The sequence below is a fragment of the Polyergus mexicanus genome, unplaced genomic scaffold (genome assembly GCF_030449975.1).
Source record: "Polyergus mexicanus isolate NDT 795.1 unplaced genomic scaffold, iyPolMexi1.0 SCAF_15, whole genome shotgun sequence".
In the NCBI taxonomy this organism is placed as follows: domain Eukaryota; kingdom Metazoa; phylum Arthropoda; class Insecta; order Hymenoptera; family Formicidae; genus Polyergus; species Polyergus mexicanus.
In genome coordinates, this window is record NW_027223335.1 from 1,503,778 (window position 1) to 1,516,792 (window position 13,015).

The 13,015-nt window shown below is 33.6% G+C and overlaps 1 protein-coding gene and 1 long non-coding RNA gene across 7 annotated transcripts in view; one reads left to right on the forward strand and one right to left on the reverse strand.

Moving 5' to 3' along the window:
* The window catches only part of LOC138939979 (uncharacterized), a 128,316-nt gene extending 126,757 nt beyond the window's left edge, over positions 1 to 1,559 (reverse strand). The window contains exons 1-2 of the long non-coding RNA XR_011447927.1: positions 823 to 1,559; positions 32 to 110 (exon numbers count right to left, since the gene is read on the reverse strand). This is a non-coding gene — a long non-coding RNA (uncharacterized lncRNA). The remainder of the gene's footprint in view (positions 1 to 31; positions 111 to 822) is intronic.
* The window catches only part of LOC138939976 (uncharacterized), a 156,520-nt gene that overhangs the window by 88,245 nt on the left and 55,260 nt on the right, over positions 1 to 13,015 (forward strand). The window lies entirely within an intron of this gene.

The window sequence follows — 13,015 nt, forward strand, 5'->3', positions numbered from 1 at the left end:
AACAATCGATATACAAATAATAAATACTCACCCTTGGGTTGCTCCGCTGGTGCAGGATGCCTCTCCTAGGCCTCCTCCTCCTCTCAGGATGTCAGGGTCGTTACGTTGATCTGTAACATGCAAATATAAAATCCAAATTATAGCAGCGTTCAAAATATAATTAATATTTTGTGCAAAATATTTTATATCCGATGCGAACAATATTAAAAAGCTCTATATAAATATGGAACAATTTTATAAAGAGACTTTTTCTCACATAGAAACTTTTATAGGATTTATACAAATCTTTCTTTGTAATTTTTTTTTTTTTGCTTAATGCGTTCAAATAATGAGACCGTACGCGATTTTTAACAATCGATATACAAATAATAAATACTTACCCTTGAGTTGCTCCGCTGGTGCAGGATGCCTCTCCTAGGCCTCCTCCTCCTCTCAGGATGTCAGGGTCGTTACGTATCTATAACATACAAATAGAAGATCTAAATTATAGCAGCGTTCAAAATAATTAATATTTCAAAAAATTTGTTATACGCATTGAATTTTATATTCGATGTACATAATAAGCAGATTAATAAAATAATTTTAGAAATTTTAGAAAGAACACTATTAATAACTTTAATAATTACATATAAAAGCTGTAATTTAAAAGTAGAAACTTTTACAAGATTATAGCTTTCATATACAAAATCTTTTTCTCTAATTCTCTCTTGTCTAAATCATATAAATAAAAAGCCGAATTACGCGATTAATTGTTTAAATTAAATTGTACGTAAATTGTACCCAATTAATAAATAATTAATATATAAATAACAAATTACTTACCACAGAGTTGTTTCACCGGTGCCCGATGCCTTTCCTAGGCCTCCTCCTCCTCTCAGGTTGATTCACACGCGCGATACTTTAAACGGCATTCCCGCACTTTCGAATTTCGGCACGATCGAACCCCGCTTCACATGAGAATCATACTTCGAGTCGACAAGTCGGGAATTCACCGATTACTTCGAGCAAAGGTTAAGCGGAAGCGGAAGAAGACGAAATCGATCGATGGAATAATCGCGAATGGGGTTCGCTCGACTCTTGACCCGCGCCTGCTCCCATCGAGGGCCGACTAGAACATCGTTAGGAACGATTTCATACGAACCACCAAGTCTCTATCATACAGACTGAGCCGGGTTTATCGTAAGGCTGATAGACGGGTCGAGAATGAAGATACCCACCTTCTAGGTGCTAACAATCTAGATCACTTCGAAAGCGGGAAATCAACTTCTCTAGCGAGCGAAAATCGAACCTAATTAGAACAGCCGACTCCTCAGATGCCAAACATTTTAGTATTTCTACAATGTGCTGTTAGACGGTACAAGAGAAGGGACCCATTAACGACGATTCCAAAACAATCGACCGAACTCTAACCGATTCGGGCCGAACCGTTCGTCGGAGCAGAACGTGCCCTCAACAGCCGATTCTCGAACCGAAGTTCAAGATTAACCGCGCGAACATGCATCTATATTATGCACGAACATACGTTGCTACGCGGCCGGCATTCACCTCAGCCGCGACACTGAGGCGTTTTAACGTTGCGCCTACATTAATATATTAAATTTATTAATACATAAATATTTATATAATATATAATATTAATATAGTATTAATATTAATTGATATTAATATAAAATTAATTATATTAATAGGTATTAATATATTAAAGATTGCAACGCTGAGAGACATCCCATTTAGTCGGCAACAAAGTATGATCCTCGATTACAATCGTGAAAACGGGATAGAGGTCTAACGCGAAGACGCGACGACGCGAAAACGCGAAATCGCGACAACGCGACGCATCGTTGCTCGTACGGCACGATGACGGCAACGACGACGCACTAATGTGCGTTCAACGCACAAATGCGCGTGCCACATATGAGCCATTGTGCGACTCGTGGCAATGCTGTGTCGACACGCGACGCGGAAGACGCGAAAGCCGTCCGCGGCACGATGACGGCACCGACGACGCACTGCTACTTTACTGTTCGAGTATCGCCGCGCGAATGATAACACGTAAGAAAGGAATTTGAGCATCTCACCCCACTACAGTTTTTCACTACACTCGAGTGTCTTTGTATAAATGACAACAAGGCCGTGATACATAAACAATGTTTACGTCGCCAAGACCGAAAATATTTTGCGTACTATGATATACATACAAACAGAATATTAAATTATACAAATATTTTAAATGATAAATGATTTATTTAACAAGCGTTTAATATATCATGGAGCTTACCGTTATGCTAATTACTTGGCGATTCGACTATTTAAAATAAAAGTAAAAAATTAAAGAGTTAAAGTAAAAGATAATTAATATTTATTATATCAAATTCCCCGAGACTTGTCGCGATCGCGTATGAAAAAGAAATTTGACGGAGCGTCTCGCATCACTACTTTTCTGTTCGAGTCTCGCGTCGCGAATGATAATAAATATAATAAGTATTATAGAAAAGGAATTTCTGACATAATTTCCCACTATTACAGTCCTATCCAAGTGTTGCCGCGCGAATGATAACAAGGCCGTAAAAATATAAATAATAGCGCGCTAATGTTTACGCCACCAAGGCCGGATACCATGTTATTTATAATTCATTGCCAAAATATTTTACGTATTATGATATATATACAAAATATTAAATGATACAAATATATATTTTAAATAAATTTCGAATATTTTAATTTAAAGATAAATTTTCTCACAATTCCGACTTTTTATTTAGAATTCTGATACCGCGATTTTTTATCATTTTTATCTATTATCATTTATAAAAACTTTCTCTCTCTAAATGGCGTATTTTATAATATTTTATATAAGACGCATACATTTTATAATACTTTAATAATATACCGTAAGCAGCTCTTATCGAAATATCCTTTCCACGATGCTAATTGATTATCTTGACTTTCCGTTGTGTATTACTTTATATTTTTATATCAATAAAAGCCTGTCATAACTGATCGACGTATTTGACAGTTCAAATGTTAGGTGTGTGTGTAATTTTTATTTAATTTATTATGAAAAAACGGAGAACTAGAATTATATGTACATAAGTAATTATATACACATACATATAAAATAATTGGCGCGCGCTTATAATGTTCTAGTAATTTAAATTCTACATTTATATATAGAAAAATTAACAAATGAAATAAAAACAAAGATACTAGCATACAAAATTATATAATATTATATAAATTATCTATAAATTATATTTTAACATTTATGATATACTATGAGACTGAGCTCATATATGCTTTTGATTTTTAATCTTTTTCTTTAAATTTATTATATCTTAATTGAATATTCTTAATTGAACAATTTTAAGCGTATGCTTTTCGTAATTGGCCTGATTTTTGTCGATTTCACGGTTTTCTAGATACGGTTTTCGCGGAAATTCTATCACACACATTTTCATCTAGTTCGTTAGTACGATTGTTGCGGTTCCCATTTCGAACGATTCGAGCGTGGTAATGCGACACTGAAAAAGACCACGATTTTCCGCAAATCTCTTTTGTGTAGACTTGTCTGTTGAAAACGCATCGATCAACTGCGATACATCGTCAAATTGTTGTGTATTCGTATTAAATTGGCCTTCGTAATAAAATAATTTCGTTTATCTGTCGTATTATTGTGTGTGCGCCGTCGCCATACATAATAATACACAAGTTATATCTTAAAGTTATATATTATTATCATAGCTATTATTAAAGTTATGTCTAAAAATTTTGTTTGCTTTTGAACAGAGTATAATTTAATAAGTATAACGATCCATATTATATTACATGTACGCGAGCGAATAAATTGCAATTTGTTGATTTTTTAAAAGTTCTTAGTAAAAGAAATTTAATAAGCTTAAATAATGTAAATTATAAATTTTAATAGAAAAAATGTTAAGCCGCTATTAAAAATATTCATGTAGAAGTATTTATAGAAAAAAGAATTCTTCTATTCTTTTATTTAATAATAAAAATTTTTAATCTATTCGAGAATTATGCTTTGTGACAAAGTAAAGTAACTGAATTTTACATCGAGAGAAACGCGACAAGTAAAGGCATTGAAGGAATAATGAGCTGACCGAAATTCGATAAGCTTGAAAGCGTTTAACGTAGCCCGTAATGTGGTCGATTTCCCAGACTTCAGCCCCGCGTTGATTCATATCTTCAAAAAGAAATGGATCGATCCTATTTCCGGTTTTGAGTGATTCCATTAAAAGCGGAACTCGGCACGACGATAGCAGAAAAGTCGAATCTTTTTACAGCATATATGTAGATCTGTATATATAAGCGTGTATATACAAATATATACGGAATAATTTTCCGAATTGGAAATATTCTCAATGAGAACACAGTATATCTGATGATTCAGCTTTATTAAAACAAATATACGATTAGTTCATGAGAATTAAAAAAAAAAAAAAAATCAAAATTATAGTTTTATGCATAAAATTAGACCGTAACTGTAAATCAATTTAAGCACATTGACGTGCCAATATATAAATCATGATTCTCAAGTTTCATAGCGGAGATTTCAATGACATAGATCACGCAGAATCAGAGGTCTGGACGCGTTATCGAGCAAACACCTGTTTCTACTAGATATGTAGTATGGTATATAGCTGAAGCATGTGCATAATGCATTCGAATTCTAAGCGAGTGTGGTGCAATCCTGGAATCATTCTTTAACGAAGAACGTTATGGAAAGAAGAAACAGGCATATAGATATAGATACGTGAGATACAGAAAATTTTCTTCTTCCATAAACATAGTTATAGTATATTATTCAATTGCTGTTCTACTGAAATTTTATAAAAATATATTATTAAACGTATATTTTCTTTTGTGTATTTCTATTATACCAATAGAGTTATATTACATTTATAAAATTTTTTATAAAATTTTAAGCTCGTTTTTAACCGCTCATAATTTGTGATTTAATTCAAAATTCTATATATCGTGTATTTTGATTCAAACGTTTTCTGCATTTTATGCAATATATAATTTCTAAAGATTATAGCATTATAAATATAAATATAATATATCATTGTAAAGAGAAGACTTTAACAATAGCGTCGCGGAAATAAATTCGCTGATACGTATAACAATTTCATTTTTATTGCATATATTTTCACACAGTTGAGCGCGCTTTTTACAAAATTACTACAAACTTTGTTAGAGTTTCTACATGCTATATATCTGTTTTATATACAGCAGCTATAACTCGAAGCGCTCAAAATTAGTCTGACACAACGATATTGTAAATTATGTTACCATATTGCGTAACATTTGTTTTTCGCTAGTATATTTTCTCACTGCAAAAATATACTACTTGCTGCTTAATCGAAACACGTGCGTACTACATCTAGATAGCAGGTGGTTCAGTCTCTGCCTTTATTGTCGCGATAAGAATGAAATATCGCGCTTTAAAAGTTTCGTTGCTCTGCACACCCCCGAGTCTTCTAAGTCACTAGATGCAACGTCGCGGATTCCGGAATTATATACAGCGCATGATTTAATGCGAATCTGTGTTTACGTACACTAACGAGAAGCGAACATGATAAATCATACTGGATTATTGCCAGTAGGGTTCGTTTACCGAATGTTATCTATGATATATGTCTCGCAAATAGGAACAATATTAGCAGGAATAGAAGTCTCTATCATAATCTCAATAAAAATATAATAATTGTTAAATTTATATCTAGAGTCATATCGACAAATACTAATATTTTTTTTATTTTAGCTGTGTAATTTTTCTATTTTCAATATATAGAGAAGACTTATTTTTTTACTAGAGAGAAATGTGGTTATATTTATCTTTTTACTGGTAATACCCCGTTTATCTTCCAGTCGTTCCAAGACTACCAGGCATCATAAGGTGTTATATCATTGTATCGCAATAACGCGAGCCGATAATGCAGCTATGTTATATACAGTTAGCGTGAAGCGTATTGACTTATAACACTGGCATGAATACAAGTACAATATCCACGAAGGCCCTGATGCATTGTGATTATTTCGTAATGGCAACAATAATATTTCCGCAAATAAAATATATGCGGTACATATTATGTTAATCGATGTTAGCCACACTGCATATATGTATATATATATATATATATTTTTTTTTGTAGCATTATTGAAATAAAGATAGTATAAAAATAACAATATAATTGTATTTCAGCAAAGAGTAAACAGAGGCTGTCTTTTTATTACTGTAAATTCGTTGCAAATTGTCCGAGCGAACGCACAAAGACGTGATTTAAAATGTGACAATTCGTCCTTTGAAAAAAAAAAAAAAAGACAGGAAAAAAACAACGCAATTTGTCGATCGAGAATTACAATGTTGTACGGGAAAAGCGAAACACGTTGAGGTATTTCCGTTCCACGATAGAAATTTTCAAATCGCTGGCCCTTTGTCGCATACTCGTGCGCCGGTCGTGTTACCCATATTGCGCAATATAAAAGGTGCAGAAGACGATTTATGCACGCGATTTATGGTTTCGCCGCGCCTTTTTTAAACGGATATTGATTCGATCCCGAGTCGGGGCGCGGAATTAAGCTAATCGATGCAAAACTACAATATATTTCGTTTGCCACTGTCCCGATAAAAACGCGATGCGCGCGCGATGCAACAACGAGTAGAAAAAGTACGCTTTAGTCAGACATAGACAAGTTGTTGATTCTAAGATGACGTCTTGATATCTGTTTGTAATAAACACAAGGCACAATAATTACATAATTATTATAATCAATAAATTAAGAACAAAATATTGTATTATAAATATAATTTAAATAAAGAGAAATTTTTTAAATAGTTTAATTATTACATAATACGATATATACATAAAGATTGTATTACGAGGAACAATTTGTTTAATTAAATAGCACATACTCGTTTAATTGTATATAATAACGTCAATTTAACTTAATATTCCACTACAACACATATAAAATAGTATAGGAATTTAAATTTTCTCATGTAAAATTAATTTATAGGGACGTTTTAGCGAAACAATTATTTGAATACTGACGGGCACACACGGCGGTTCGATACAGCACAGAATTAATTTCCTGATGGTTTCGCTTTACGTGATTACATGATCAATCTATTGTGAAACATTCGTTGGCTTTGATCCGCCGAAAATCGGTAGGGATATTCGCCTGGATCTAAAATTACGCCGCACGCGCGTGTCCTTATCGCGGATGAAATTGATTTTCGGCCTTCCATGAACGCGGATATGCGCGCGCTCAGAACGTCAAAGCTGAAGCTAATGAAAAGCGTGATATAATCAACGCTGTTAATTAAATTCGTGGAATAATATGCACGCCTTGCTTTCGACTAAATCCAGTTGAGATTTAATTGCTAATATACGTAATTGATTTACTTTTGATCCATGTGTCAAGGAGAGAACCGATCGCGGGTACTCTGCTTTCATTATCGACATGCACACTACGTAGATTTTTGCATTAAAGCTTCGTTGATTATTTAGCGAAGCCACGTGGCGTGTTCTTTGGAAGTGACGTAGAATTAATTTCCCGATCACCGCGACACACGGGCGCGATTCCATTAGCCTTCATTATGGAATCCATCTATTATAAGATCAGCTTCGATCTCGATACTGCCTATTCGTAGAAGATTTTGCCACGTGTAATCTTCTCTCGATTCTTCTAAATCAGCATATTCCTCCCGTCTACGGCGGCTGCGGGAGAAACGATTTGTATCTGCGCAAAGTTAATTAAGTAACACGGAGCGAGCGTTCATCAAATATACCATATTGCTTCGCCCGTTGATATTTCCCCTATAAAATTAAACACGGTCACTCTAAATATTATATTTAATTATATTCCGCAAACGCACGAGGCGCGAGAAATGGTGCACTGGTATTACTACATTTGTCGCGAGTGCTGAAATTAATATTGCATTCTATAGCACATCGGACTGATAATTAAGTCGATCACATTATATTAGTAACAGTCTCTTATTATGGTACTCTTAAATTAGTGAAGCCAGTCAAGTTAATTAAGAGACTCATTAATACATGGACTCTTATATAAGCACTTCTGAATATCGCAGAAATATAAATCACTATCCATTTATCTATTTGATTCAATCTACGTCGTTTATACAGTATAATCGATACGTCTGTCGATTCGATGTTACCGCGAAAACCAACTTGACAAATGCGTCTGCAATTAATTCAACGACATTCTGGCACAGCTGCCAGGAAACGTCTCCCAAATCAGACTGTCGTGCGCCAAGCTCGTCATCATCTTTGATGAACCGCAAGCCCTGCTTGCGACGACGAAATCGGCCTGAAATCGCTCGGCATTCGATCTAACCGTAAACTGGATTAATCTACGCTCCATTGCATTGCCATACGTTTCGCAAACTCACCGTGATCCGAGAGTGGCGGAGACGTTCAGACGTCATCGGAAGTCCTCGGCGAAGCCTCATTGAACGTCGGCATGTACGCACCAAACCGACGAGGAACTCTGCTCAATTTAATAGCTCCCACGAACAATGGCACCTGACAAGAAGACCCGGACAGCTAGAGCGGCACGAATTATCAAAGTGAATGACAATTTGAGATACAGTACGTGAATTGCAGAGTTGGCGGAGTTGATTGAATCGAGCGATGTTATTAGTTCGAACAATCGAATTATGTATTCGAAAATTATGTACGCGCGATTATAGATTTATATACGAGATATAAAAATAAACAAAGTATAAAGAATGATTAAAATGAAGACTAACATCATTTATTATTTTAAATTGGCGGAAGTTTGGACGTGCTTAAAATCTCTCTCGTCTCTTCCGTATCGCTCGATACTTTCGGAAAGTGGCCGTATATCCTCGGGCTTTGTCGAGTACTCTTCGGAACACGCGCGCGGGAATCGGTTTAAAGAAGTTATATAGAGAACACATCGATCCCTGCTCTTCTCCTATCTCAGATGCCGTACGGCATCGAATTCCGGGCTTATCCCGAAATACGGCATACGTTCCTATTATACGCGAGTAGCCATAAATCTAGCTGCTAGTATAAAATATGCGTCGGCAAGGGCCGGTAAAAGTGTCCGCGAATAATGGAGAAATATAGTCGATTATATCATATTCGTATTTAATATTCGGTAAGAGTAAATCATTGTTTGGTACCTGCGCGCCTTATGCGCCGGGAAATACCGCCGAATAATGACATTATATGTATATGTAGATCACATGTACCTACGAATAAAAATTTGTATAAAATTATTTTATAATATTTTAAAATTATATAATAAATTATCTATCGTTTTTTTAAATATTTAACGATGTGAATATTTTTTAAGATATTTATAGAAAAAAAGGTAAGAAGAGGAAAATCTTTTAAATATTCAATCTTTTAAATATTAAATCAAGAAAGCCAAGAATAGCTCTTAACGTTTATATAACTTCTATATTTTTACTTTTCTTAAAACGATTTTCAACGTTTGAACTACAAAGGAGAATCAAAGAAGAATCAAAATTCGGCGGTTTAATTCGGATGTCAACGACAATTAGTCACCGTCGAGAGTTCGTGTCTGGGCAGCTTAATAAGTTGAGGAGTGAGAAAGCCAGTACGTATAGCCTAAAGCTTTAAAGCTTAGACTATGCTGACAGAACAATTTTCTCGTCGGCCGGATGAATCTGTCCACCTCCGCGCTTAATGCCAGTGACAAAAGTAAACACGTGGATGATTGATGATAATCTAATATTTGAGTTATATGAATTTTTGAATTCTTACCTATATCAATAATTATATATCTCTTTCTTATCTATTTACAATTATATCTATTTATTATTATATATTTATTATTATCTATTATATATTATATATTTATATATTTATTATACATTCAAGCATTCTATTTCAAAATTTTTAAGAATATTTAGAAACAATTTCCAAACAAAAATTAAAAGATATACGACGATTGAAGCTGCAGTTGTTTCAAGTGCATTTTCAAGTGCGATTTGAAAGCTAAACTTAGCGACGTAAGAAGTAGCGCGTATTTTCTTTTTCTTGAAGTAGCGGATAAGAGAACGAACTGAAGAAGAAGGAATTTGTTTCGTCTTTCGTTAAATCGGATTGAGTATTGCAACTTGTTGGCGGGTACTTCGATTTTGCTGCACCGGTAGACATTTCGAATTTTCGCTTTTCTCTTATTTGAGTCTAAGGTTAAGAAGAGTCTAGTTTGTTCACGGACGGTACTTCCATTCATGGATCTAGCTGGAAAACGCAATAACCGCCTTTACCCGAGCTGCGAAATGGCACCTTCGCAGTGCCTTCTATTTCATCTTGCATCGGCGAGAATGAGATCCGCACGATCTTCGATCGAACTTTACTATCATGTTATATCGTCTTTCGATTTTTTTTTCCTCCTCTGATCAAGGGAACGCAAAGAAGATGAAGAAATTACAAGTCAATTCTTCATTTAAATAATGACGAAAAAGAAACATTCACGAAATGCGCGAATACAATTTTCAATTGATATATCTAATAAAAAAATTTTGAAACACTTATATAAAAGTATACATATTTTGAAAATTACAATGAAACACGAGAAATATCTTTTGTGATTTGTTGCTCTTTTGACATATAACTTGGATTTGATTGGAAGAAAGGGGTTCATTCATAATCTTAACACTAGCTTAGGTCTGTATAAATGTTAGAACTTGAATTCCCAGTTGTATCAAAGTCACGAGCAATCTTGCTAGGAAATTAATTCAATTATCCGTTAATTGCCAAAAGCATCGGATACGCAACGTGGCAGATATTGTAAGCGAACAATTCCTAAAACCATTACTTTCCCAGTGCCGCTCGTAAAAGCAAAGTTTGCCGAAAGAGATTCAAACAAAGGATCCCTTGCAGACAAGTAATAAGCGGATCGGCAGAGAAGGGATTTAAGAAAAAAGAGTTTGATTATAACGAATAAAAATTCTATAAACTCTTGAGCATATTATATAATCTTTTCGATATTTATATTTTATATGAAAGAAAATATTTTAATTATACAAAGCAATTTGTAATCGGTTTGATAATTAAATACAGTTCTTGTTTTAATACTTTGTGCGACTTCGTTCGATATTATAGAATAATATTCGCGAATCCTATTAAAATAAATAATATTTATTCGAAATACAAACGAATAATAATATTTATATATATAATAAAGTTCATTGGATATTATCGAGAGACATTATCAAGAATTAAAAAGGTATTATGTACTTTGAGATGGGCTTCGTTTTACGTTGATTTTGCTTCTTTTCTATCTTGTTCAGTCATTAAAGATGTAATAATTTTCTGGTAAAAAAAAAGAGATATTTCCACGCAATTTTTGATAATTATCATTAATGATAAATGTAATTTTTATGATTATTCTCTGTACTATGTATCTTCTTCTTCTCACAGAAAATAAGATATTAAGAACGTTATGCAAAAGCTAATATTTGTTAGCTAATATTTAGAAATTAAATTATAATTATCTTTAATTTATAATAAAGTACGGAAATTGTGTATTTTGACGACACTAAGTCAATTATTATAAATGCAATTATCTTTAGGAATAGAATTATTAGAAATAAATTTGATTAATGAAAATCTATTATTCAACAATCTTCAAAGACACTTTCCGAATTAAAGAAATATAGATCCACGACTATGCTCGCGTAAATTGTGCAATGATGCCAGTTACCGTTTTGACCCTTTTATTTAGTCGAAAGCTGGCTGAAATTTGTATCAGAGAAAATCGAAATCGAAAATTTCCCTTTGACGCTTCCGCAATAGGTTTATACGCAATGTTTTATTACATTGCTGCGTATCTCGTATCTTTCTGTGCAATTTGGTTTTCTCGATTCCCTCGTTCGTTATAACGTGCGAATTCGTTCCAAATTCGTTTTCGTTGATCGGCGTTTCGCACTGCGTATTTCCCGTAGAAGAAAATACGAACGGTGAATTTTATGTCAGTCGATTTTTCCACCAATTGCCCTGTTGCGTGATTTATAATTTTTTCTTCGTCATAGTATTATATAACTATGTTTTGAATATTTAAAAATTACTTATTTAAAGAATTATACCGATTTGAAAAGAAAAAAATATAAGTAAAATTAAAAGAAAACTTAAGTAAAATAAATTTTAATTGTAAAACAAACGTAAAGTTTTCTTTTACTTTATATAAGAACAATAAATCAGATATATTCATGATCGGCTTTCCTGATATTTCAGTTTAAAATATAAGATTACGTAATGCTGTAAAGGTCTATTTCAGATAAATAATTTCACAGATAAACTCTGTTATGTTTTGGCGCGATTTCGCTACAAAGGAATAGTTTCATCTTCCAACGCGCTAACAAACAACTAACAATAGAACTTTGCAATCTTTGAGAGGGAGTTACATTTCAAATCCATAGGTATACTCTTTGTGACAGCACTTCAAAGAGTTGCGGTAACAACGACCGCGATTCTCCAGATAGAAACGAAAATGGATTTAGTTAATCCGATTGACGGTTCACCGGAACCGCTGGCTTGCGTGTTTTAACGATCGTCGAAAATTTGCAACTACTCACGAGGAAAACCGCGAAACATAGAAACGCGGAACTAGGCTTTCCACAACTTGCCGCAGACCTTAAACATGGTCAATTCTATTTCGAAGACTATATTGCATCTTAGCACATTGAATGTTTAAGAAATCATCATGTTTAAGAGATTCAGTGCACAATTTTATAAAGCGAGCAATGTCTTGAAAAATTTAGCATTTAAAATATAAAGTTAAAAAATCAATTCTTATTTTTGATCCTATCCGCTTCAACTTTAAGCTTCCTACATTTGATTGAAATAAAATTATGGAAATTTTTGCATCTCATTTCGTGAAATGAGAATTAGCATATTATTAAATTTTTTCAATTATATTTTCTTTGCTCGAAAATTTACGAGAAACGTTGATATAAAACCAACATTTT